Genomic DNA, 27,865 nt, shown 5'->3' on the forward strand with positions numbered 1-27,865 from the left:
TTTGGGATAAATTTTTCTTTATTTAATTAAAACCAACAAGAATAAACAAAACCATTAAAGGGTAGGAATACATAGTCCAAAACAATGACTTTGGGTCATTAACAGCTCTAGAGTATTACAAAGCAGAATGACTTTAGTCACTGTCAGGAGCAAACTTATGACAACTTGGTGGGTCAGATGAGCTATTCAAATCTAGTGCAGAGATTCTGAGATTCTTATGTTCAATATAAACGTGAGCATAGATGTTTCTCCTCCTCTGTCTATTCCTCTTCATTAACAGCATCTGAAATGGAGAAATCAGAGCAAAGCCACAGTGAATTCAGAACTTTGTGTATGAAGAGCAAAAGAGACTTCTCTGACATATTGACAAGCTTTGTACCCAAGAGTTGCCACTCAACTAGAAATGAAGTGAGTGAGGAGATGAGAATAAAGTGACTGAACCTGAAGCTAACAAGCCCTTCTCTGACCAGGAAGTGCTTTGTGTCAAGACGTGTGCATCATTGTCACAGGAAAATTGGTGGGCCTCACTGGGAGGAAAGATTAGAAGCTAGAAGACCTCTAACTAGCAGAGAATCTGATTTTGTTCTTTGGAACAGCGAATAGCAAACTTCCTGTCTCGTGTTGAATTGTACTGAACAGTACACTGGTCTTTTGAGTTACAAATGTTGAAGAATTGCTGTGAATGACTTTAAAAGTTTAGGGCCAGTGAAGGCTTTATGAATTTATAGAACTCTTCAGAAAGGCTCTCCCCCAAGTGGCAAAAATGACAAGATGTCTAGAACTGGTCGTGTGCAGATGGAAAATTACTTTCATTCTTAAACAAGTCAGCAGAATTTTTGTCCTGTTCACAAACCCAAATGGGAATGTCACCAGGAAGAAAATTAGGACACTGTCTGCATAGCCTTTAGAATCTTGTTCAGTTATAGTGCTGTGTGTCCTTGTAGGTGCGCAAGCTCGCATATCACACTACATGTTTGGTGGTCAGAGGACAACTCAAGGGAATTAGTTTTCCCTTCCACCATGTGAGTGGAGAATATGGAACTCAGATCACCAGCCTGAGGAGCAAGTGCCTTTACCTGCTGAGCGATCTTCTTGGGTCCTACCCGACCTCATTACACCTACCACTTAAAGTCTAACATTCTCTGTGCAGTCCCCTCCTACCCAGAAAATATGCAGAAATAGCAGTCTAATTGGTGCCTGGATAGCACATCTTATCACTGCTTTGTCCCTTCCTGATTATGTGTCCTTATTTTCTTAATATTTCAATGTGCTCATTGGCTAAAAAAAATGGAAATCTTGCCCTTGAAGAGCAGTTTTGAAGACTGGAAATAATAGCAGTAGTAGTGGTAGTACTAGGAGAAGTGGTAATAATAATAATAATAATAATAATAATAATAATAATAATAATCCACCCAGGCCAAGATTCCTTCTGCATTTAATGACTTCTGGCTGGAAGAAAAAACCAATAATACTCCACCCTCAAAAAACAAAGAAAAACCCAAAAATGCCACAAACCCCTACATTGTCTTATATAGCCATCTAGCTCATCAAACAAAAGCAGAAGCAAGTCCGCAGCCAGCATTTGTTCCATATCCAGCATTGAGACTTGAGTAAGAGTTGTGAGCAAACTAACAGGAAGGCGGTAAATATCTCCTCACAATTAGTGCAGACTATTTCATTTTATTTTTATGAAGCTGGTTCTATAAACCAGGATTTTTCCTCCTGGGGTCTAGATCAGAGCTTTCCCATGTAATGTTCTACAGTGATGGGAACACTCTGTCACACAACATGGTCCCTTCTCATCATCAGTATCTCCACAGCCTTCAACTGCCAATGCGAGTGATAGTCAGAAGTTCTAACCTCAGCTCACTTTACAAATCTAAATTAAGAAGCCATACACAATGGCAATTATTTTAGAAGACCATCTAGTGTAGTTGTAATGGTTTTCGATGTAAGCAGGGTAGGGGTCCCAGGAAATCTTAAACAGAGGAAGAGGATATGTTGTTGGACTTTATCAATGTGAGGTCCCACTGTCAGGGATAGCCTCTGCTCTACCACCTCAGTCATTGTTCCTACCTCTGCTGTCATGGCTAACTTCAATGTGTGGCCTCTCTTCTTTTACCTTTAGACTTCCCCCCTCTTACTTTGCTTCCTGGTGACTCCTAGGCCCTCCCTTTGCTAAAATCATGGCCAGTATGCTTTCTCCAGAAAAGATTCCTATAAATCTGAATAAAACTTGCTTTTCAATTTTTGTACTTTCTTATTAGAATCTGAAAGAATGTTTTTCCTTAAGGCTTTATACATTTCTGTACTGTACTACTCAAATTGCACAATTACAAACACACTGTACATAACTATACTAATTCGTAGTTTGTATATTAATGGTATTTTATATTCCAAATACTAAAATAATTATTTTCCTAGATGTTACATTATTTTATATAAAATTGGAATGCTTCATATATATAGGTTTTAACCTCTTCTTTTGATTTTAGCACTCTAACATAAGTCAAAGAAAATTATCTTTTCCTTCTACATCTAAAATAGAGTAAGACACATAAAAGACTGTATTTAAATTTATTTCCATAATGCTTCTTTGACAAATTCTAACTTTTCTTTACACATAAAATGCTTCAAGAGCCTATTGAGAGCCCATTTTTTAAGCTGTGTGGAAGAACTGGGCATTCTGATTCAGACAAGAGGCATCCGGGTAGGGAGCCTTATAGTAACATTCTCCCAAATGAAGCTAGGAAGACCAGAGATTAAGGTATAGCCGTGAACAGCAAACAGGAGCTTTCGCTTTGTCTATGCTTTTCTTCTCACCATTTTGTGACATGAAGAAAATCTCTTTCTATTTTGAATGACACTTTTATATTAAACTTTATTCATGGCTAAATTTACTGATACTTGCTCTTACAACATCCTAGTTGGTCTCCCAGACAGAGCAGATCCCATTTGAATAGCAACATGTAATCATACATCTATAAGTGCTTCTCATTCCCCAGCTGTGGCAATGGGAAACTCAGTTACCACATTAGATGGCAGGTATGGGACGGTGGCTTCTGCACTCTTCCCCCACAGGGTCTTCATAGAGCCTCAGGAACCTTTCTAACAGAACTCTGAAAGAAACAACCAATTGACTGTTTTTAGTATATGGCATATGATATGTGTAATTTCATTGGCATATTTAAAATTTTTTTCCCAAATGAATTCCTTCTGATATAAGGTTACAAGCTCCACGGCTTAAGGCAGCCTTTGTCCTCATTCAGGGCTTGGTTCTGGGAAGTGTGGTAAGTTTTTCATGTCTCTTCCAGGAGGCCCTTCGAGTTTTCATGAATACACAACTTTTGGCAGCCTGCCCTGGAAAAACAGAACTCTTCACACATTAGCTGAGACATCCCCACAGACTTGACCAGACTACGTGAGACATCATTTGTATTAATATTGCTACAAAATACAGGTTGAAAATGGTTCTCATTGGTGCCTCACTATAGACTAATGGATAGTATTTTTGAGGGGGAGGGGTTGTTTTGGTTTGGTGTTTGGTTCGCTTTTGGCTCCTAGTAGGTGAGAATTTTTCTACCAGGATCTTGCTTCATTTCTCGACTATTTTAGAAATGGATTTCAGATGCTGCTCATAGTTCAGTCTTAGAACACAGAACTACAGCTAACCTTTCTGATCATCTAATTTGAAAGCTAAATTGAATCAGTGAATTTCTAGTTGTATGAGCCAATCTTTTAAATATTGATCCTAAACACAGATACTGCAATGTAGTGTCTGTTTGCTCCTATAGGATAGGAAGCTTCTACAGAGACACTGTGTTTTCCTGCTCCAAGAGCAAGAGTAAAAGGAGAGAGAGTGAGACAGAGAGAAGAAAAGGGGGGTGGGTAGAGGAGAGGGGGATGGAGAGGGAGAGAGAAAAAGAGAGGAGAAAGGGAGAGAAGAGAGAAAGGAAGAGGAAGAGAGAGAAAAGAAAGGACAGAGGGAGAGAGAGGAAGAGGCAGGACGAAAGACAGAGCGAGGGAGGCAGGCAAAGAGGGAGGAAGAAAGAGAGGAAGGAGAGAGAGAGAGAGAGAGAGAGAGAGAGAGAGAGAACAGAGAAGAGAAGAGAAGAGAAGAGAAGAGAAGAGAAGAGAAGAGAAGAGAAGAGAGAATAATGAAAGACTAGCTACTGAATGTTGCCTTCCTTCCTTTCTACCGTTCGTGAGGATCTCTATCTCACCAAGCCAGTAGCTTGTGTTTTGTCTTTCAGTTTTCTGAAGATTTTATCATGTCTCCCTCACCAGTCGAATATTGCACAATTAGCACATTTCTGAAAGCCCCTATGGCCATGTCCTCAAGCTTCCTGTCCAGTTCCTGGAATTTATGCTGGAGAACCTCAATCCTGCTGCTGCCCATGGTTTTGATTCCAGCTCGGATTCTGACTACCCAGGCATCCTCACTCCTTGGCGAATACCTTTTGCTACTTGTGGTGATGTTTCCAGTCCATCTTGAGGAGTCATAAAGTGCTATTAAAACAGTCATCCCTCTTAGTCTGTCCTGGGGAATCATCACACAGTGTTACTATTGTCCAGCCGTTAAAGGCTGAGGCGGAGGCTGAATCGGAAAGTTGGTTTTAGCATCCCAACAGGGCCAGGGAAAATAAATCCCTGTGTGCAAATGTGGCTGGGTGTCAAGCAGCTGGAGAAGCAGCTGTGAACAGGATCCAAGGGAAGATTATTTGGGTGAGTGTGCATGGCTACCAGACATCAATTTCATTTGACTAATATGTTCTTTTCCATCCAATTGAATAGATTATTGCAGTGTCAAATAAATAATATGTTGCCACATTTGGCCCAACAAGAAAAAATACTGTGTATCAATAAGCAAGTGTAAGACCACATGAAAGCCAGACTGTGTTTGAGAAAGCAGGGAACAAACACTCAGGTATCTTGAAATGCTGACATTTTTCTTGTCAAAATGTTCTAGGAGCCAAGTTTGTGGGGTCCCTGCTGCTGTGACAACATTCTGGTCTCTGAAGCTCATCCAATGCAGCCACAGTCCCAAATTAAACCTTAGGTGTTTGTAAAGGCAGCCCGCAAAGGTGGGACAATGGCTCATTACCCAATTCAGAATGCATTCAGTCAACTTCTCTGGCATGCTTACTCGTGGTCAGGCTCAGACAAGGCCGCTGGAGACAGACTAGGAAAGGAAGTGGAGGTTAAAATGGAATTAAAAAAAAAAACTGTACATAGAAGAAACTCCTGAGTTATAACCTCGAGTTGAACATAGACACGTATGCAGGTAATTCTTGAACCACACTGTCACATGCCCCCCTAGAAATCTAGTTAACATCTACAGAGATGAAGATAGCAACAGGCCAGTCCCTAGTAGGGAGGAGTCCATGAAGATGATTTCAAATGGTGACGGCATTTGGCCTCTGCCTCAAAAATGCTGTTCTAACATAATGTTATTTTCACAATATATGAAATACACTGCAACAGATTCACCAAATTTTCTCATTTACAAGTGGTCGTTGCAGGATTTTATAAGGGGACTAGAGAAATGCTAAGAAAAGAAAAGATGAGGGTTGTAGGTAACACCATGGACCACTTTACAATTACTGGGTGATTCAGTTCTCATATCTTAGTGCTACCGGTACTATTAATTTCTTATAAAAGTAGAAATCAAAAACAGGGATGTTAAATAAATTATCCAAGGTCACTCTGAGAAGTCAAACACCAGACTAAGTGGGCTAGATGCACTCAGCCACTGTTTTCTTGCAAAAGCTTTGCTCTCAGCTCTGTTCAATTATCTCAGGTTAGAGGGTTGAAGAGATTAAGGATCCAGGATTTAGACCATGTAATCTTCTCTCAGAAAGATCTATCAGATAAAGTACAAATTATGGTCATTGTCCCAGAGGCAAGGAACCATGTGCACAGTATATTTAGGAAAAGCAAACGGAAATACTGCACACAACACTGAGTTGAAATTTATTTTCTAGAAATTAGGAACTACTCGTAGAAAATATTTTATGAGTTATTCATGAGTAAAGTTATTGATAGCTATCATCTAAATGAGCTCAGACAAGGTAGTATCCAGGAACAAGATATTCTGAAATTTTAAAAACTGATTATTCTTGGAGATGAGAGAAATGAAAGACCAGTTCCCAGAATTTTCACTCTGAGTACTACTGTACTGAAATTTACTAAAGATAGCAACCAAGATGAGAAATGCAGATTTGGTTGGATTCGTGAATATATATATATATATATATATATATATATATATATATATATATATTTGACTGCAGTGAACATTAGACATAGAGGTAAACAGAGCTCCAACAATTGTGTGTCAACCATTACAAAGACTTTAGGATGAAGGCACTCTAGAATCTCACTGAAAAGATGAAGAAGCTAGGTCACAGGAAATACAAGACATTTTCCACATAACTAAAAGGTCTTTCCCGGGGATCCTTCTCTCCCTTGTTAGCATTTTCCATTTCCAATATTTCAAACTTTTGTAGGTGGGGTTCCTTCTGAACATTTTCCCACCTATTCTTGGAAGAAGAAAGAAGAAATATCGTCTGGAAAGCAGGTGAGAGGAAGGGAGGTCTTCTTGCACTGAAGAATTGCTACATGGTTGGTTTTCCACATCTAGCGCATGCGCTCTTGACTTGTAGCATCTTTCAGGTCTAGCTTTGCCTCATTTTCATTCCCAGTGCCATGTGACGATAGTGAAACTTGCTAAGGTGGTGGAGAGGAGTCCTTAACTTCATATACCTAGAGTACTTGTTCCTGGTGCAGCTGTATGTTGCAGAAATATTAAATAAGATAATAACAATCAACATCATGAGAATGGCAGAGGTAACTAGAAGATTAATTGTCCCTATGTCATTATGTTCTTTATTAGTTTAGATAAAAATGTTAGGAGAAGAAAAAGGTGAAGGGAGATTTTAAGTTCACAGAGCTTGAGCAATTGGAAAGACAACAGTACTGTAGCAATCTGAGGAGAAAACTTGGACTTCCCAGAGTCCTAAAGCTAGACAGACTTCTTCCTGTGAGACACTAGCAGCACTCTAACAGATTTATTTTTAAAGCATGTGTTCTTGTGATACAGGGGTAAAGGACACAGAAACCTGCTGTTTGGGTTCTCAGTGCCCTGTTCAGGACCAGCAGGAGGCTGGACAAATTCTAGAAGATCACTGCAAGCATGGGACAGCTTTTGTCTGGACTTGTAAAATCAGGGAGAGGGAATGCCTGAAACATAAAAGACCAACTTGGACCATCTGGTTCTGTAACAGTCCCCCATCAACACGTCTGCACTTGATGAGACCAATAGAATAAATGAGGATAGATGTGTTTCCCTCCTGTCAACAGCCATACGCTGAGAAAGATAAGAGAAGCTTTTGAAATTGTAGAGATCTTTTGGCTTTAACTATTCCAGAGGCAATTAGTTCCATATGGGAAGCAAATCCATGCGGATGGATTTAACTATCCATTCTGTAGCTGCTTATCAAGAGGCAGTATATTCTGTAACACACACACACACACACACACACACACACACACACACACACACCAGATCTTGTTACTATAACACTTGTGTTACTATGACTCCGTCAATGCTGAACAGCAACGAACTAGCCTCACATCTCTGATAGTCTGTGTGCCAACTTGTTGGAAAGGAATTAATTAATTATACATAGAATCGATGTTAATAACAATAAATTGCTTTTCCAAATAAGCTGAATTAAGTGATGTTACTTTTCAGAGGTTCTGAGATGCTTAAAACACAGCATCCCAAGAGCCAGGATTTCCTCTTATGACGTGGTGAAAGCTAAGCCATTTACAGAAAGGCTTTCGCAGTTCCCATCTGTGATGGCTAATATTAAAGAAGAAAAGTTTATTAGGAAATGGAAAATTCATTCCCCTAACACTCACAGGCTTTTGTGACGATAAGCTTGCTGATGAGAGCTTCTGCTGATAATTCTTCTTCTGAACAGAATAAACAAGATCTTGGCGGGTGGGAGAAAGAAATAGAAATAAGAAATAAAGCATAAAAGTGGTCAAGATAAAAAGAGGAAGGAGAGGGGAAGGAAAAAAGAAAAAGGAAGGTTGAGGGGGAAATCCAAGCAGCTCGTCCCTTTTCCACTTATTTCAGTTGGCCTGGAATGCAGTATTCTTTGGTGACCACACACCCAACATAACGTGAGGGGAGGGGTGCTGGAGTGGGAGGTGGCAGGAGCTGGCTTTGACAGGTTAACACAATTCTCAAAGCCAACCAACCTCAAAACCCACCGGTTTGGTGAAAATATCCATAGGACAAACCTGTGGCCTTCGGGATTTGGCAAAAAATTGAACCCATTATTCAAACATTTTTGTGCTAAGCCAAGTGCTGTGCATTTTGTCAGGCAGTTCTCCCTTAATTTCCAAACCCATGTGTATTTCCCAGGGAATGTGAGCCATATGTTTTTAATTCATTTACATTTAAATCATCATAATGCTGTTTTGCTGAGCTATTTGATGTCCAAGAAGCCTATGAGGTCGTTTACAAGCCCTTTTAAAGGCTTTCTCCTTTGAACCTGCAAGTCATGGTTTTCCTGTACAAAATGTGAATTAAAATAAAGGAAGGTTATAGTTTCTCTTCAAACTAAATTCCTCTGTATTTAAATGGATAATAATAATGACAACCATTAAAATAATGTGATCTCAGAGGCAACCTTGCATATAAATTCAGGGGGGAAAAAAAGCTATCAGTTGGGGAAAAATATGTTCCAGCTTTTCTAGTGTACAGCATGATCCTAATGGCTGGTCCCTTAGATTATGTTGAGAAGATGATTAACTTTTATAGCCTCCTTAGTTTCCTAAAGCCTGGACTAATTTCTTTCAGACATTGATTGCATTCATTATAAACAATAATTGTAGCTCTTTTGACAGATTCAATAGCTATAGATAGATTAGATACTAGATGATGATAGATGACAGATATAGATGGATAGATGATAGAGAGATGGCAGATAGATACATAGATGACAGATCGATAGAAAGATGATAGATAGATAGATAGATAGATAGATAGATAGATAGATAGATAGATAGTGATGGATGGAAAGCTAGATGATAGATAGAGGTAGATGATAACAAATAGGTAGATAGATGACAGGTAGGTAGGTAGATAGATATATTTAAACAGGATCTTTACACATTGATGGAACTTAAAATTTACTGTGTAGATTAGGCTAACCTCAAGCTTGTGATAATCCTTAACCTCTACTTTATGAATGTGCAGATTATAGGTCTAAGCCACTACATGAAGCAATCCTATAATATTTGTAAAAGGTTTTGGAAGGTTGTAGGGCAGAGTTGCCTGGGCACATAAGACTAGAGATTTTTATGCACTAACACAGAATGATTCACCATTTACCGAACAAGTTAATAAGGGTCAGACACCACATGGAGCACATCAGACACACAATCCGATTTCATGTTTCACACGGCAAAGAATGCTTCAAATCTCTCATGATTCATTTTCATTTTGCAGATAGAGAAAGTAAAGTATAAACAGTATACAACTCATACCTGATTTAAGGAAACATTCTCAGATTCACAACGCTGCCATGTAAAGGCAGCCATGAGAGTGCAAAGTTCATACACAGAGGCTACGGGTTAACCGCTACTCATCTAGTTTCTAGGTTGGCCACTACGTAGGACATGAAGAGAGTAGAAAAATAGAAATGTCTTTTGTTCGTCAAGATGGCTTACATGCCAGGAAAAGTGAGAAGCTTAAAAATGAACAAAATATTTTGCTTTCACTTAGAAAGGTCTGAGTCTATGTCTAGAAATGTGTAATTGTCAATGGAGTAAAATTTTGTCCTATAACTACACCCTATAAAGAAATCATTAGAACAGTAGAATGCAGCGCTCAGTTAATTTTAAAGGCTCAATAACACATGTGTATCAATAAGACAAATCCTTTGTCTTATTCAATAGTCAATAACAATAGTCTGCTTCATCCTCTTCCTCCCTTTCCTCCCTTTCCTCCCCTTCCTCCTTCTTCATTCAAGACATGGTGTAGATGTGTTGTTTTCTTGGAAGAAGACCTTCATAAAAAAGCAAAGGATGGATTTAGAAATACTCAAAGTCCAGTGTAGCTGATGCAAACTTTCTCTCCATAACCCAGTGTTAGACGAAGGTAGTGGTCTTGGAAAAAGAATTGATTATTGGGGTCCTCAACTTTCCATTTCTACAGTCACTTTTCAACATTTGGATATTCAAACAAAGCAAATCCCTTTTTGTGGTATTTGATGAAAACTCAAATTTCTTTCCATCTCCCAATGTAATGTCTATATACCCACAGACATACACATCCTGTCATTTATAATAAACACTAACTTAATGGTCATGTAAGCAAAAATGCTTCTTTCTGAATGGCCATTTCAACATTAGAATGATTTTACAGTGGCTTGGTCTGTCTCCATTGACACTGAAAAAGTGTTATAGTATACTGACTTCCCAAGAGGAAAAGAAGAGGGAGACTTCCCAAATAGAAAAGAATTATAATTTCTTACATAAAAGAAAGTCTTCTTTTCTAATTGAAAAGTAAACGTCCATCATCAATGCCAGTGTTAGATTAGTTGAGGACAGAGCAATCCACTCAACAAGTGAAAGGACCCCAAATGTCTGTCCCCCCCACTCAAGATTCTTCTCACTAGTTTGAATTGTGCTTACTCCTCTGAAATGAATTTGTTTCCCATAGGGCTTTTGTAACTTAGAACTTCAGTTTTGAAGGGAGAATATTCTTTGAGGTGATTATTAATATGTTGTCCAAAACTAGCAATATAAGGAAGAAAACTACATCAACTAGATGATATCCTAGTTTCCTCTTCTAGAAAGTTTTCGTGGAGACCACTATAGTTTTAACCTTTATCCGGGTGGATTCATTCAGATTGCCGAATTACAGGAGGGAGTGAGTTTTATAAATGCTCATGAAAAAAGTTCATGAGGTTTGCATGCATGCTGATATCTACATGCATGTACACATGAAGAAAGAATAGAATTTGGTAACATTCTCTTGAGTTAACAATCCATTAACAACAATTCCATTGTCTCTGAGCTGGAATGCAAACCAGCCTCAATGAATGATGAGTCAGAGGGCCTAAAACATGCTTGTGAACTCTTTAACATGACCTTCCTGTCTCCTTTATTAGACTTTACACAAACAGAAATACGCTTTACTAATAATATGTAAGGCTGCTTACCACAGGAGAATACCTAAAATTAAAAAAAATCATTTTCTCTTGCACATTGCAGTTCTTTAGGAACCTAGAATAATGCCTGGCCACTTTATAAAAAACATTCGTTTGAAGATTCTAAAGACGTAAGGACAATTTTGGGTTTTAATTTGGAAAGGGCACACAATATAGATATTTTGGTCATCTGTTACCCTTAAATGGGCTCTACAGGCATGCTGTTTAAAATGAGGTCGATATCAATTTTAATCGATTTGCATTGAAACAGTGATCTTCCAGAATTTAGGTGGGCATCCTCCAGGAGGATGAAGATGTTGCACGAAAAAGGCTGAGATGCCTCAGTGGGGGTGGGGACGGGGTTGTGGAGCTTCTGCCTCAGTGCTGCATGCATTCAAACTCCAGACTTCCTCATCATCGATTCTCCCTCAGGTCTCTCTCTGTCAGCCTGCTCAGCTGGAGTCACAACTGCCAATTCCTCAAAATCAATCTATTGCTCTTCCTCCCCCACTTACTTATATGCACATACAGATACGTATAGGTGTGTCTGTTCATCGATGTGCACAAACACACCCTATTGGTTATGTTTCTCTGGAGAACCCTGACAAATAGAAACTGGACACAGCCATAATTAAGCTTACAAATACTTTTGGACAGCTCTTCCTCACGCAGAGTTCCAGGGGAATGCAGGAGCTAAAGCAGACTGTTATTTTCCCATAGCTCCCCCTGCAATCCACCACTCTACTACACCTGCTTCCTTCTCATCTCAGTACATGAGATTCTGGGTGGCACTTAGATGACTCTGTCCTGTCTCTCAGGTTGCTATGGCCATGGGGTGAAATTCTGTGGCTCTAGGACCCCTTGTTCACCTCACACATATTGATCATGCTGTTCTTTTGGCTGCCTTTCTTCTGAGAAGCTTCTGTTGGACAAACTGTTTCGTATTATTTCATACTTGCCACACATGTTTGGTTTGGGAGTCAAATCATAGAAATATAAGAAAAAACATTCCAGAAGAACCATGGCTGAGTATTAAGATAATAAACATTATTTTTTCGGGTTTGCTCCCTTTTGAATGGTGTCAAATAACCTACATTGACATTTTTAATTGAAAAGAAGTTATTAAATTTATGAACTTGAAGAGAATTTGAGATATAAATAGAATTCAAATTTAAGGACATCATTGAAAATTCTCTCCAGTGAACATGTCTGGTCCTCAATACCACTCTTAATTGCTCTTGATTTGATTGTACTTCTGATGTTTTTTTTTTAATGTTTGTCACCAAAAGTATTCAATGGATGTTTCCTAATGTGACAGACCTTGGAGAGACAGATCTCTGTGGCTGACGACTCTCTTCTCCAATCATGGGATTTGTTCCCATCACCCTTCAGCTGCCTAAAGAGAGAGTTACAGGGGCTTTAAAGAAGTTTCTAGCTGTGTTTATCCCTTAGTAGATGATCAGTAATTACCATGTAGTCTGTGAGTTACATGTTTGATTTCCATAGCACATGGAAACGTGATGAACATAATAAAGTTTAATAATTATATATGGACTGGATTGTTACAAAGTCAAACTGAGGAATGAGACAAAACTGAAGAAAGGGGCTCTTCTTTATGAACAATAGTATCACCAACTCAATAAAGCTAAAATGATCGTGTATGTCCCTCTAAATAGAATGTATATTCTATTTCTTGACTTGGCACATTTATTATCAAAATAAATTCAAAAGCTTGGATTACTTTATTTTATTGGTGTTTTTTTTTTGTTTTATTTTGATTTAGTTTTCTGGCTTTTGTTTTTGTTTTTTGTTTTTTTTTTGAAAAAGAGAAACCACATATAAGTGGGCAGGTAGGGAGGTGGGTAGGATCTTGGAGAAGCTGGAAGAAATGAAAGAATATAACACTTTTCATAAGAAAATTAAGAAACCTTAATGTGTTATAAAAGAACTTTAAGTGCTTACTGTTATTCCTATGTCTCCATCTTAGATGTTACACTATGGAGAATGTCCTCAATGCCAAAAAAAAAAAAATCCAGGGATTTTGTTTTACAAATGTCCATCTTTTATAAAGCAAGACAGACAGAAAGGGGGAGAGACTGGAGGGAGGCAGGGATAGAGAGAAGGAGGGACGGACCAAGGGAGGGACGGAAGAACATAGAGAGTAATAAAACCAGAAATTACATAAATATTTTGAAACTTCATACACAGTAATTCCATTTAACTCTACAGTTATACAAATATATAATAGAGTTACGCAAATATGTAAAACATCTGCTTATGTCACCGCAGAGTTGCACAACACATTCTGTGATACTTCCTCAAATCATTTCAAGAACTAAGGCTGAAGTGTTAAAGTTTAAAATACATTCTGAATAACCTTTATGGGATATTTTACTATAAGAATCTTGAAGGCAAGAGTTAGTACGTTTATGGATATTGCACATGTAAGGGCCCTGTAATTTATATTTGCTTTAAATACCTGATCAAGCATCCGTATGTCAACTTGTTCCTATGAAGGTCAGAATAAACAAAGAGGTCCCAAAGTTAAATGTTCAAACACATGAAATTATTGATTCTTCTGGAGTCGGGGGTATCATTTATCTCTCAAATGGCATCTGGAGTCCTTGGACCAAGCATTCCGATATGTCACTAGACATGAATTGGTACAAATAAGTTAAACCATCCAGTAACTTGCTTCCAGATTGAAAAAACAGAAATGAAAACAAAACAAAACAAAGCAAAAGTCGAGATTTGCATTGTTCATTTCTTTATGAAATGGCTAGATTTTCTTTAAGTTAGCAAAGTATTAATTAGCAAATGTGTTTATTCTGATTTTTTAGTTACATAGGAGAAAGAAGGCAACATACATTGCTAGGGTGACTAACGACTGTCTCTGTTAGTTTTTTGGTAGCAGCGGGCTAGGCACATTGGTTCTGTCAGACTTCATGTCTATGCTAGCTAAGATCTGCTTTTAAACATGGCTGCATTACAGTAAAATCATCATGACCAACACCAACAATGACGATAGCAATAATGGTCAAATTTTTCTGTTTTCAGGACACTATTTTAAAGTTACCTCATGTGAACATTCTCAGAAAATCGTTAGAAATTGCATGTCATGGCTACTGTGAATCTCCCACTTTACACCGTAGAAAAATCAGAGCAGGGAAATCTTGATCTGACAGCCTAAACTGCTGAAGCAGGCTGGCATCCAGAGAGGCATGAAGCAGGGGGGGGGGGTGTCCCACAGTTAATTAAGTACAATTGGGTTCAGCTGAAAAAGAGCTGTGACTAGGTCAGGTGTGAACAGCAATGCCAAAGATTAGTGAAGGCAAATTCAGTTCATAGCTGCTCCCAATCTAATAAATCAATACAGCTAAGTTGATGATGACTGTAGTCAACAGAATCCAAACGTTATGAATTTGAACAAAAACCTATCAAATGATTTCCAACAAGTAGAGTTCCCTTGAGTGGACACAGCTTGATGATTTTTTTCCTAAAGTGAAAACCAAAAAGACCACATATGTCCTTAAGTCCTGGAGACATCAAGCAGGAACTCTAGAGTGGTCCAGTTCCACTCAGGGACATCAGCTAAGTCCCACTATTTTCAGCTCCTCTGAAGTTTCCCACACCTTGTGGACATATGAAAGGGCTTAGTATTTGGGAGATTTTATTACCAAATCATAAATATTTTATTTACCCAAACCAGTAAGACAGGAAGAAATGAGGGGGGAATTTGGGCAGCTTTCTGAGGAAAACCTTGCCAAAGCCCTATTTGCATTATTAACTCTGCACAGAGCTCAAAAGTACTTTTGTTTTAAACGCTTTCCTCTGTGGGAAGATGGCCATCACGTATGTGGTACAGATAGAGTCATCTGCCAATATCCGGGTTTAAATCTGGAAAACAAATAGTCTAACAAGCTTGATTTGGTAATATCTTCATGCTAGCTTCTGCCTTCTGCTTCTTAGGGATCCTGAGCAGTGAGATCAATAGTGCTGCTGTCCTTAACAGAGATGGCTCTCTGCTGTCAGGCATCTTCCTTGAGATGTTCTTTATTTCCTACGAATAACAAAACTTGTCTTTCTTCATTCTATTAAAATATTATTTCTTTTTTTTGAGGTTGTAGTATAATTAAATCATTTTCTCATCCCTTCCTTCCTCCAAGCCCTTCAAATACATCTCTTTTTTCTATCTTTCAAATTCATGGCCTCTTTTCTCATTAATTGTATTATATATATATATATATATATATATATATATATATATATATATATATGTGTGTGTGTATATATATATATGTGTGTGTGTGTGTGTTTATGTATTAATTATATCACTATGTACATATATATATATATGTATATTCCCAAATATATAAATACAACCTGCTCGGTTCATATAATGTTACTTATATACGTGTGTTCAAGGTTGATCATTTTATATTTAGCAACCAATTTGTGTGTCCTCGAGAAATAATAGTTTTCTCAGCATCCTTTAGTTGCCGATAGTTCTTGGGGAGGGATTGAAGCCTCATGTGTTTCCCCTTGTTGATGTTAGCATATCTATTGTCCTTGTTCAACTACTGTTTAGGCAGTCATGTTGGTGAGATTTCATTAGTGTCACTTCTAATATGCCTGAGAGACACAATCTCGCAGCAAACTCCTTTATCCTCTGGCTTTTACAATCTTTCTAATCTCTACCCCAAAATGAATTCTAACCTATGGTGCAGGAGTATTACTGTAGATGTGTTCACTCCTGAAAAAAAAATCATGGTGTGTGTCATAGAAAATGCTTCTAGAATAACTGTTTCATATAGGGTTGAATAATTTTTTTCAAGTGCTGTCTCTTACTGACGGTGCAATTCTGCCCACCATCCTTGTGGCTAGCATTTCTACTGAAGATGTTCTTTTTGTCTGTTTCTCCACAGTCTCCATATTGGCTTTCATAAAATGAAACCCCATCATGTTATCACTGCTTAAGAACCAGCAACTTCAGGCCTCAGGGAAGCTTAGCAGTGTTAATTTAAGTTGCTAACAAATTAGATTTTATTATTGGAAAATCACGAGGTTTACTTAAATGTTTATATATTTCTGTCTTGTAATAAAAACTAAGAAAGCTTTGCACTTCAAAATTAGGAAATAAATAAAAGGAGTCGCTTACAGAATACCCAATAATCATAGTGCTTCCCTGGCCCACACAGACCTTTTAGTATATAATGTTTGTGAAAGGGTAATTGAAATTCAGATTATCTAAAATAGCATGTAAATCCCTTCACGATCAAATTCCATTTTTCTTACCCATCACCAACCACAATACAGGTAAGCTAGCCGTATAACCTCATGCTATTCCTTGAGCAGAACAAGCGCTTAAGTGTATGGTGTTCTCTGTACTGAAAGAGATATCATCAGCTTCTTCTCCACCTTAGATATTTATTGAACAAGTTTCTCAAGTGAAGCTGGTCTTCCTATGCGTCTTACTAGCCACCACACATTTTTTTTTGTAAATTGTGAACTTTCTGAGCACAGAAATTGGGCTTTCTTCATGCATGTTTTCAAATGTCTTAAATGTACTCTAGGGTTCTCATAAACAGTTGCTGACAAAAATACATGACAGAATACCAAAAAGAAAGATTGAAGTCCCATTTATAAAATATACAAATACTTATCAACATAAAATGTAATTCTACTTAAAAATAAAATACTTATTTTATGTATGTGGTTATTTTGCATGAATGTATGTATGTGCACCACGTGCGTGGCTGGTGAACACAGAGGCTGGAAGAGGGCAAGCAATCCACTGGAACTGTAGTTACACATGGTTGTGAGCTGCCCTGTGGGTACTGGGAATTGAACCCTGAATCTCTGGAAGAGCAGCCAGTGTGATCTTAACCACTGAGTCCACTCTCCAGCTCCCAGAACTTTACTTTTTAAGAATTTTATTTTTATTTCTTTCGGTAATATTAGATTTTAAGTTTCATTAGTAAATCACATTCTGTATATGTTAAGTCAACTTCTTACTTGCAGGACAGCATACGCTAAATGCAAAAGATTATTAATCCATAACCTCTAATTGTTCGTATCACCACTGTCAAGGAGCATATTCTCCTAAATGCAAGCATAAGATCCTTCTTTTATGTACATAGTTGCTGAGAAATGAGGATCATTCATGTGACACTTAGGACTATGTAGATCCATGGAACTTAAACAGATTTTTAATCTATTGATGTATCAAGCAAACATTAGTGAACTAATTAGATGATTAGACTAGAAAGGACAGACTCTGGGCTATCCTAGGTTCCATTACCAAACTGGAAAACAGACAAAGGCACCTAGACAACAGCAATCCCTTACAGATATTGCTCAATTTTAACTACTATGTGGCCTAACACAGGTGTCCTCAGAGTGCTAGGTTCCAGAAAGTGTTTCAAATTATTGAAGGTCCCAAGGAGAACGTGACTATGCAGGTTCTATCTGACAATATCTGTTTATTGTATTCTAAATTAAAACACAGAAAATTTTCATCACAAACACACATACCAGAAACCCTCAGAAAAATAATTCCATTTAGGCTTCTGAGACACTGGAAAACTCCATGACATACTTGTGGGGAAATGAGAATGAACGTGGAGCATCAATGACAGGATTATTATGGAAATAAATTTGACCTCACAAGGCTTCTGATTGAGACTTGGGGACTCCCAGGGTTTGGTGCTTAGTTAAAGTGCTGCTGACATAGCACAGTAGGTACAAAACACCAACCTTGTTGAATCAATCAGTCAGGGATTGAGTAAGCTTACAGACATTGTTTATGAAACAACTATCTTTGACGAGAGATCGCCAACGCCTGTTTCCTCTTGTACTTTTATTGCCATGTCAATCCATCAATTTCAGTAACTGGCCAATAGATTCTAAAAAAGAAAACCCAATATCAAGGGGGAAGTTCTGTGAATAGACAACTGCCTACCATATTTGAAATCTTATTGGGATTAAACAGTGAGGGGAGATGTGGAGAGAGTAGTGGAGGGTCAGTTCAGTGAAGGTTCACATTTAGCCCTCGTCAGCGACTAGACCATTGTTTCTTGAGTTTCTACTCAACTTCATTCTATTACGTGACCTTGTTAGAGAACCGAAAGCACACATTGGTCTAGTGTGGATATTTGTTGTTGAGTTTCAAAGTCATGTGCTTCGCAGAGAGAGCTTTGATTCTTTCACAACAGCTCTTATTTTCCCTTAGCTGGAGTCTGTTTTGCTTTTCCTCTCCAGACTGCTTAAATGTAAGAGAAATGCCTAGACAGGCATGAATAAGTAACAATGCTTTGTATTTCTAAGCATTATATATATATATATATATATATATATATATATATATATATATATATACTTAACCTGACACTAAAAACACAGAAAAATAATATTCTGTTTAACAAACAGTGCAGCTGTTCTTTGGACAAAAATTTAAATCTATATTCTTTTTAGATATATAGAGTCTAGTCTTTTTAATCTTTTTTCATTTTTGTTTCTTTTTTGCTTCTGCTCTAAGCATTATATGTGTGTGTGTATTATATACACATACACACAAAATTTTTAGCCTATTGCTCATTTCAAGTAGATTAGAGAGTCAAATAAATCATTCCAGTAGAGAACAATATTAAAATAAAATGTCTGTTGGGGAAACAGGTTTTCCATTTATTAATATTAATTTTTCACTTTACCATATGTTCTGTTCATTTTTCCACCTCTGTAAGTCAGGGCTCATAGAATGCATGTGTTTTTCTGAAGAGCTGGAAGAATGACGCTATCCACTCCGTGGTCAGTTTATAACCTTCCCATTCCCAGCCCTCTACTCTGATTTTAACTCAGTCCCAGGTATAGCCATATTCTGGTAAATCCCTTAAGCAAGAAATACTGTAGCCAATTCAAACAAAAGAAAGGGAGGGAGTGTTTCTTGAAAGGCAGCTATGCCAATGGGAAAAACGAAATCAAATGCTTGCCAATACTTTGTGGCCTGAGGGTTAACATAGTGTCCAAGTAGAACTTATAAAATGAGCCTTAATAGCAAGGCATCACAGAATAGGGAATGAAACAATTAATTGTAGGTGCTGAAGTGTTTTCCTGTCGTGCGTTGTATAGTCTGAAAGTCAGAAGAGCACAGAATATTTAAAATCAGTCCTGTAAACATATTATAAAACCAGATTGCCATTAACAGTGATTTAAAATACAAGTTGCTTATGAGAAGATGTACTTTTGTACTAAATTCCATTACCTGAGATGATACGCTGAGACCTATTGACATTGATCTCTGTTGTCTTAGAAAAAAATCTTTCAATATTGTTAAATAAGTGTGAGAGTGGATCACAAATCAGTTTTCACACACAACTTTGTTAAGTAATCTGTCGGATTAGAAAACAGACCGCAAAGTATGGGCTTTTACAGTTGGTAATAGTTCCAGAATTTTCTCTTTGTAACCTGTATTATACCTTCCTCCTTCTTCTTACAAGTACTTTCCATAAAAATGTTCAGAGGTGTAAGGAAATAGACACTCAAACAGTAAAAAGAATAAGAGTACCAGATAAAGGAAACACAAACGTTTCCACTCTCTGAAGCAGTTGTTTGGGATCACAGGCTTAAAACCCCAGGGTATTCTACTATTGGTTAACTTTGTTATTTGAATTTAAAACATAATTACAACATTCCCCCTTCTATTTCCTCCCTCCATCTCCCCCCAAGTCTCCCCACCCTTGCTCCATCTCATTTTCTTTCTCAGGTCTAGTTGGGTTTATGGCCCAATAGGAGAAAACACATGCTTGATCCTGGAAGCCTAGAATTCTTTTTTTCATTGTCTCATTCTTTCCCTTTGTTATTGTTACACACATAAATAAATAAATATCATTTAGTCCACTTAGTGTTACTAGCATGTATAGGATTTCTGACCTGATCAATGGCTTATTGAATAACAAATTATGGTGCTCACTCTTAGGGAAGACTAGTTCTGTGCTAGCCTTCTTTCTTTAGGTGCCTATAGTTCTTTGTTTAGGGGTGAGATTCCATGATGTTTCCCCTCTCATGTTAGGACATCAATTCCTTAGATTTTATATAAGCAGCCATGCCGTTGAGATACTGGGTGAAGCTTTACTGTCATGTATTTCAAGGGAATGCATTCTCACCGCAGATTCGCTGCTCCTCTGGTTCTAATAATCATTCTTCTCCTAGTCTGCAATTTCCCAGGTCCTTAGCTATGAGAATTGTCCTGTAGATGCATCTGCTGGACCTGGGCACCCAACCATCAGCTGTTTTCTCTGTTTTGACCAGGTTTTTTTTTCTATAATGGTCTCTGTCTACTGCAAAGAGAAATAAGTTTCATTGATGAGGGGGTGACAGATCCACTGGCTGTGCGGATAAGGATAAGTATTTGGAATGGAAGAATTACTCTGGTTTAGTCAAGTAGCAGCTTGAGATTCTTCTCTAAGATCCATTACCACCATTAGTCCTGGGAAATTGGCTTGGTTTCCAGGATCAGGCATTTTTTTTCTCTTATTGATTGGGTTTTAAGTCCAATTAGACAATCATCGGTTGCCATCAAGATATGACCCTCATTAGCCTCCCCTCTCATTGTCCCTTTTCCCTTTCTAACCTCTGTCATTCCTTCACATTTTCTACATGTGAAGATTTGAAGCTAGAAGCCTCAGATGAGAGAGAACTCTAATTTAAAAGCAGGTATACAGAATATATTTGGGTATTACATGGATGTTAATATTATTACATAATTTTCTTGGGGTTATCAAAGGCTACTCTAGACTAATGAAGTAATAATACCAGTAGCTGTTTATATTTGTGAATACCATTGAGACATTCAGCCCTCATAATAATTCTGAAAGGTAGAAGTTGAGATCTGAACCCAGATCTTTCTCCTTCCAAATGTTTTATTCTTTGTACTAAGCAGCAATATTTATCAACCAGGTAAGTTTCCGTTTCTGAAACAGTAAGGGCAACACACACCATGTCTTTCTCTTGCAGAGATCAACACACTCTCACCACTACGTTTCATAAAGCAACCTTGTTGTGCTAGGCTTTTCTTGTATTTGATCTGTACTTAGACTTGAATCAGGTGATAACAGCATTTGGTGACCCTTGTTGTCATTCAGCCATAGCTTTAGAAGTTGATGTTTTTCTATTCTTTGACCAAGATTACCAAAATGGAACGAAAAAGCTGTGTGAGAAGCTAAGTGACTAGGTATATTACATCAGCGTGACTCTCTTGTGAACGATCTCTTCCTTCGAGTCCTGGCATTTGGTCAGTGTCAGTTTGCCACTTGCTTCTCCATCTGACAAGAATTGGTACTGACTGAGCTGGAAAGCCAGTAGGAGATGATGGTTAAGCTATTGGTATGTTAGTGGAAAATAAGATTCAGTTGTGTCATTTAACTTTTTATTTTAGTGTATAAAATAATTTTTGTTTGTACTACAGGAAAGATAAGCAGCCAAGTAAAAGTATCCTTGTGAAGGCTTTCACTAGGGCATTTAATGGTCTGAAATTCTCTCAAGGGCTAAAAGTAAAATTTATTCAGTTGACATATTTTAAGCCAAGAAATTCTAATATCATAATTAGCTGTTGTTATTGAGTTCCCATGAGCAATACAGATAACTATGGAACGGCCTTAGTAAAATCTGATTGGGAAGGTTCTAGAGACCCTCTGGCAAACCACAAACCATGTCTACCTCCAACAACTCTCTTAAGAAGACATGATAGATTGCTTTGGAGACTGCAGATCTTAATTACCTAAAATGATCAATTATAAGATTGGTTGATATTTTTAAGTCAAATTGGAAATCGGTTACATGTGAACTGTAACCAGTGGTTAAATTTTTAAGTAGTAGGAACACCATGAGTCACATAATCCTATGTTGGTGCAGTCCAGGTTGGCAGTGTTGTTCCACTCTTGGCGACATTGCTTAAAATAGCTTTGGAATGTCACTTTACCAATTCTTCCTACATCTTCTTCCAGATTATGCCAATATAAGCAAAGACAAATTTGATCTTTTGGAACTTTCCAATTCACTCATAAAAATATTGTTGGTGGCAGTAAATGCAGTACAGGTTATTTACTTAATTTATGTAAAACTGAAACTGGCGTGTGTCTACAAAACACAATTAAGACTTCCTCATATAACTCAAAAACGTTTTAATGAGAAAAAATACAGAGGCTGCCTAAAAGCAATATGATTTTAAATAAAGATAGGATTATATAAAGTGTCTATTTCAAAGACAATAACTGACAAATATATGAAGTCTAAGTGAGCAGCCCCACTTTCAAATGAGCATTTGTCATAGTGGAATAATGTACCACTGCAAACTTTGACAGTTCAGTGCTTTTCACTTCAAACTACAGGGAAATGTACCAGTTCCTAATTTATATGAAAGGTTATGATAAAAATTAATTGGTAAGTTTCTATATGAAATATTTATGACCTTGAAAATATGCTCTTAAAAAACCATCATGATTGGGATGAAAAACAAAGTTATAAGGATACAGGAAAGGTTTTCAGCAAAACTACCTCAGCGTGGACATATTAATACTGTTTAATATGGGTTGTTTTTTAAATGATGATATTAAGAAGAAATAACAAAAAAGAACATAAACAGAATCATGACTGGAAAAAAATTGACTGTATTTTGAAAGACATTGAAGATGAAGATTCAGTTAACTGTCCAAGGGTTTGCTACACTCCAAAGACTTACACAAACATTAACCCATTCAGTTCTCAGGGGAATCTTGAAGGGCTCATAATATCACATTAGGACTGAAGAAACAAAAATCAGAGGGGTGAATAACTTCCCCTCTATTACGTCACTTCAGCTTTGTGGCTAACAGGCCAACATTCTAAGCTGTATCACTAGGGGAAAGCCAAGGGACGATGGAAAACTAGAGGAACGGAATACAACATGAAGATGGCTTCAGGCTCTACTTTCTTGAGCAGAAAACGCTGACAGAGTATGACTCCATTGATTCCAGCAAAAATTCTATCAGAAAAAATAAAAAGAATATGGCAGATCCAAAAACAGTGATGCAGCTTCCTTGAGGAAAAATGAGAACCTTACGGAAGAAAACAGGATGAATTGGACCAGTCCCCTGTAGCCTAGCCCTTCATAAAGTACCATTCAAAGTCCTGAATCCTCCTTCTATGGTCACCTGTTCTTCATTGGGCAGAGATGTACTGTTGTCTCTGATGTTCTATGGACTTTTAATAGTGAGCTGAAGATCCTGATTAAAGATTCTCCCTCAGTTGGCTTTGCTAACTGTCTTCATGCCTAAGTTTGCATATCACTCTGTTTTAAAAATTGTGCTTTGTAAAAGCAATCCCCACTAGTGATTTTATGCACATTATTAGTCTCAGAGGAGCTCAGCCAATTACTCTGTGAAAATAGGTTAGATAAATTAATGATGCTAAATTATAATAAAGCACTCTAAGATTAATATCTAATGAAGAAACTGTCTTCTTCAATTGTAAGTCAATAATGATTGCAATGAGCATTCAAGGTAGATATTTTTACAGATTGAAGAACTGAAGCGATTAATAATCTTGTATTCATCCACAGGCAAAAGTGGCACTGAAACTTGAAAACTTGAATTTAATTGTACTATGCCAGACTTATAACACCTAATATTTCAAAACTTGATCTCTCTCTCTCTCTCTCTCTCTCTCTCTCTCTCTCTCTCACACACACACACACACACACACACACACACACACACACATGTCAATATGTTATATGTTCTTTGTAGCTGTTCTAAATACACAACATGTGCCCACACTTCTACAATGGTCTTATTTATCACCCAGCCTTTCATTTTGCTTTGGATGGAGTATTTGTCTCATCCATGACTCATGCTGACATTTAGTTCCTTTTGTAATGGCATTACTACAATGGGGACTTTCATGAACATTCTACCTTCACTGGTGGTGTTTGTACCTTTATAAAACTAAGGATGGTCTCTTCTTGTTTCCCTTCCGTCTTCATCCATAAAATGACAAGAAGGCCCTTGTAAGAGATCATCCCCCAGATCCTAACCATCTTAGACTTCAGAGATATAAGCTGATAATATTCTGTTTATTACAAATTAGTCTCAGGAATTCTCAGAAAATGAAATTACAAATTAAAATGAATTTAGATACCTTTATGCATATGTCTTGCTTAGGAATTTCACTTCTGTGACAATCCAAACATAAGTACTCCATTGGAATGGAGCAGGTTTCTAAGGAAAGCTTAGAATCTGCTCAAAGTTGCAGATTTATTACAGTGAGTTTATCATTTTATATTTGGTTATACATTTTTATTCTATTCTTTCTTTTCTGGTTTGAACTAATTAAAATTACTGCCATAAAAGGAAGAAATCCCATCATAATATAATTCTGTTTGTTCCTCACATCTGATGAATCTTGTTACAATTCAGCTCAGTAAGAAAAAAGAAACCATCCAAGGAGAGCCTGTGTTCCCAAATTCAAAACTGAAAAGTCTGTTCTCTTCCCTTATATCCTTTCCCCAAGAGTACAGGATATTTTTTTCTTACTGTATGATGAGCACATTTCTTTCAAATTACATTATATAAATGCCATAAACATGATATTTATAAACCTTGTTTTTAGCTTAACGGTGAATACTTACTGGTAAATGAAGGAATAAACTAACTTCCCAGAGTTATTGTATGAAGATGAAGAAAAAACATTAATTTCTTTGCCAATGGAAATCAGTGTGCAGAAATAGAAGCTCTTGTTGATGTGCTGTTCTTATTTTTCCAATCAATATTAAAATTAAGGAGAAGTAATATCACATACATTCTCAGTCCAGAAAAGCTTCCCAAAGTTTCTGGACTTCATAATTTTGGCAGTTAACAAACACTTCATCATCCCTGTGGGAGAGAAGAAGAGAGAAAAGTGATTCACCTCTCATATTAGCTTTAGGGGATTTGCAATTCACATAATTGCTGAAGTCAGTGGAACAGAGAGAGCAAGTTCCAAAGACACCAGGCTGGTCATAGCCTAGAAGTTTCCTTTGGAGATCTCTGCAACTACTGCTGTTTGGGGTGCTATATTCACGCACCGTGATACTCCAATTTACAAAGGACAAGAGGTTACAGCAAAGTTCTTAACTGCTAAAATGTCTGCCAGAAGAAAAGAACTCTGTGACTAAAGTTATGCAACTTAAAAATTTAAGAAGATACTGCCAGCAACTGTCTTACTCTTTCTAGCAAATGTCACAATGGGAGGGAGGTATCCCACAAGTACAAAGACACAGAAAGTACTCTCTCAGTTTGATCTGAAAGGGGCTACCCAACACTATGGGCTGTCTGGAAACAGATTGCAACAGGGTAAGGGGCAAACTATGAAAATTACAGCTCCCAGGCCCCCATCTCTGTTTAGCAGTGCCAACATACCTAGCTGCAGGAGGGGCTATTCATCTTGATGAAGGTCTCTACTCTCAGCAAAGGGAGGGCAGTTCAGGGGTGAGAGGCAAGTGAAGAAGATACAACTCCCTGCTGTTTCTACTGCTACAGTGGAGGAAGAAGGATCATACTTTTGGAATCAAATGGGATATATCTTTGTCATCTCCATAGTCAGAGCAATTCCCAGAAAAAGCCAACTTTGAATATGCAAATATGGGGGCAGCATGGTTAATCAGCACATGCACAGTGCAGGGGATCAAGCCACCACACAGAGCTTATTCAGAGAGCAGAGTCTGGGCACCTTTTCCCAATCCATGATGCAAATTGCTTTCCCAAAGCTGGCTTCATTATTAGGAACTAACTCTGTGTGAGTTTGAAAGGGCTATCACCTAGGGGCAGTGACCTGTCTGATCGGCATATCAGCTTGTCTTGGTGCTGAATAATGCACACTTCCATTCGTGTTGTCATTTAAATATCTTCTGGTATTTAACTTCCTGCCACTTATTTGCTATATTTAAAGTTAAGTTCTTCTCAAATAGTGCAGCTATCATGAGTAATTTAAATGTTGAAGTTTTAGGTTTCTAAGGAAGATGATATCAACCTCAGTCACTGGGAAAGAGTCATCCTGGAATCTGGGGCAGCTCCCTTCACCATTTTCATAATTCTTAAAAGATCTTTGCAGTATGGGTTCTGACGAGCCTTAAGGGCATTTCAGTTTTGTAAAAAAAAAAAAATAGTCTTGGTAATTAGGAAATGAACTAAGTTTTAAGACAATTATTTAAAACTTCAATCATGTTAATGGGATTTTTAAAAACCCAATAAAGACATCACCCTTATTTAATTGCATTGTCTATTGGTTTATTAAACACTTTGTTGATTGTGTCTTTCTACACAACAGCCTGATTCTAAGTGACAGTAACCATCCAAAATAAGGAACAGAAAAACTCAGTGTTGCTAAATACACAATGATAGAGTTTAAAAAAAAAAAACCCGACAATATTTCTCAGTGATGTATGTTCTCAGACACTGCTCTGTAATTGTAAGATAACCTTATACATTTCAAGTGTATCTTTAGTTTAGCAATGTTTGCCTGGATTTGGAACCCAAAGGCACCAGTGACTCTCTCTTCATGAAGTGATGCTCACTGCCTCTTCATGCCACTGCACTGAGCCAGAAAATGAAGGAGACGAAAGTATTAGGTTCGATGTTCATCCAGCTGCCCTCCCAACCCCTCTCCACATCCCTTGGTGTTCTTAAGTTACCCATAAAATTCCCCTTAAATAGGAATTAAACAATAACCTTTGTCTCATAGTTCAAAGTCTAAGAAACCAGCTCAAAACTACATATTTTCTGAGGCAACAGTCAGGTTTTGAAGAGACCAGGACTGCTAATATCTAACACATACTTTCTCTCTAATGAAATAATCGCCAGAAGGAATGATACAGTTAGACTGATGAGTAAGAGAACACCCACAAATAGTTCAGTACAACGTAAGACCACGTGAATTCTATTTCTCCCATACTACAAACTTACAAGGCAGAAAGAAGGGATTTTTAAATTATACTTGGCAAGAGTGTTATGTTGAACTTTTAAAATCTAAATCATATTTGGACAAAGTGGGTGACATAAGTAAATTAATAATTCATCTCAGGGAAAAAATATCACACCAAAGTATGATTTAATCACAAAGACAGTGAGACCACTGTTACGTTAAGCAAAACCAACAGTTAGTGCATCTAGCCCAGCACAGACCTTTTGATTTACAAAATTAATTATAACAATGAGATTAAGACGTTTCAAGCTGCAGACCGCTGAAGCCAACTTTGCTAGTGCAGTAGCACCCATCTAACTAGAAGCCTGCACACTCACTTTTAGAGCCTCCTATTTCCCTCTTAGTTTAATTAGCTGCTAAGCAAGTACCATAATCGAAAGTTGTGTTCCTGACACAAGCTGTGGATGCACATCAGTTCTCTGAAGGATTCACAGTGCCCCTTGCAACGATATATCATAAATGGCCCTTTAACAATGCATTTGACTCCAGTGTAATATAGTTACGTTTATATGTTAAATAGTAAAAATAGAAATGGGGCCCACATGAAGCTCTGAATTGTCCTTTGGATCCCAGTCCACGGACCTGTGGGGAGCGGGTGTGGCGGCAGTCCCAAGATGGCGCCCAGGACTGCAGCTAAGTCTCAT

General features: G+C 37.6%; 1 long non-coding RNA gene across 5 annotated transcripts; it reads right to left on the reverse strand.

Annotated features, from left to right (window-relative positions):
- LOC102548754 (uncharacterized) lies at window positions 1–27,865 on the reverse strand. Of its 5 annotated transcripts, none has more exons than XR_005487110.2 (6): window positions 27,764–27,865; window positions 24,892–25,135; window positions 13,711–13,880; window positions 5,105–5,182; window positions 2,918–3,119; window positions 1–283 (listed from the first exon to the last, which is right to left on the reverse strand). It is a non-coding gene; the product is annotated as an uncharacterized LOC102548754 (long non-coding RNA). The 5 variants fall into 5 exon arrangements; XR_005487108.2 differs by having other exon boundaries at window positions 3,031–3,119; window positions 27,764–27,852; XR_010053394.1 differs by lacking the exon at window positions 13,711–13,880 and having other exon boundaries at window positions 3,031–3,119; window positions 27,804–27,865.

This window comes from Rattus norvegicus, chromosome 7 (assembly GCF_036323735.1).
Source record: "Rattus norvegicus strain BN/NHsdMcwi chromosome 7, GRCr8, whole genome shotgun sequence".
NCBI classification, from domain to species: Eukaryota; Metazoa; Chordata; class Mammalia; order Rodentia; family Muridae; genus Rattus; species Rattus norvegicus.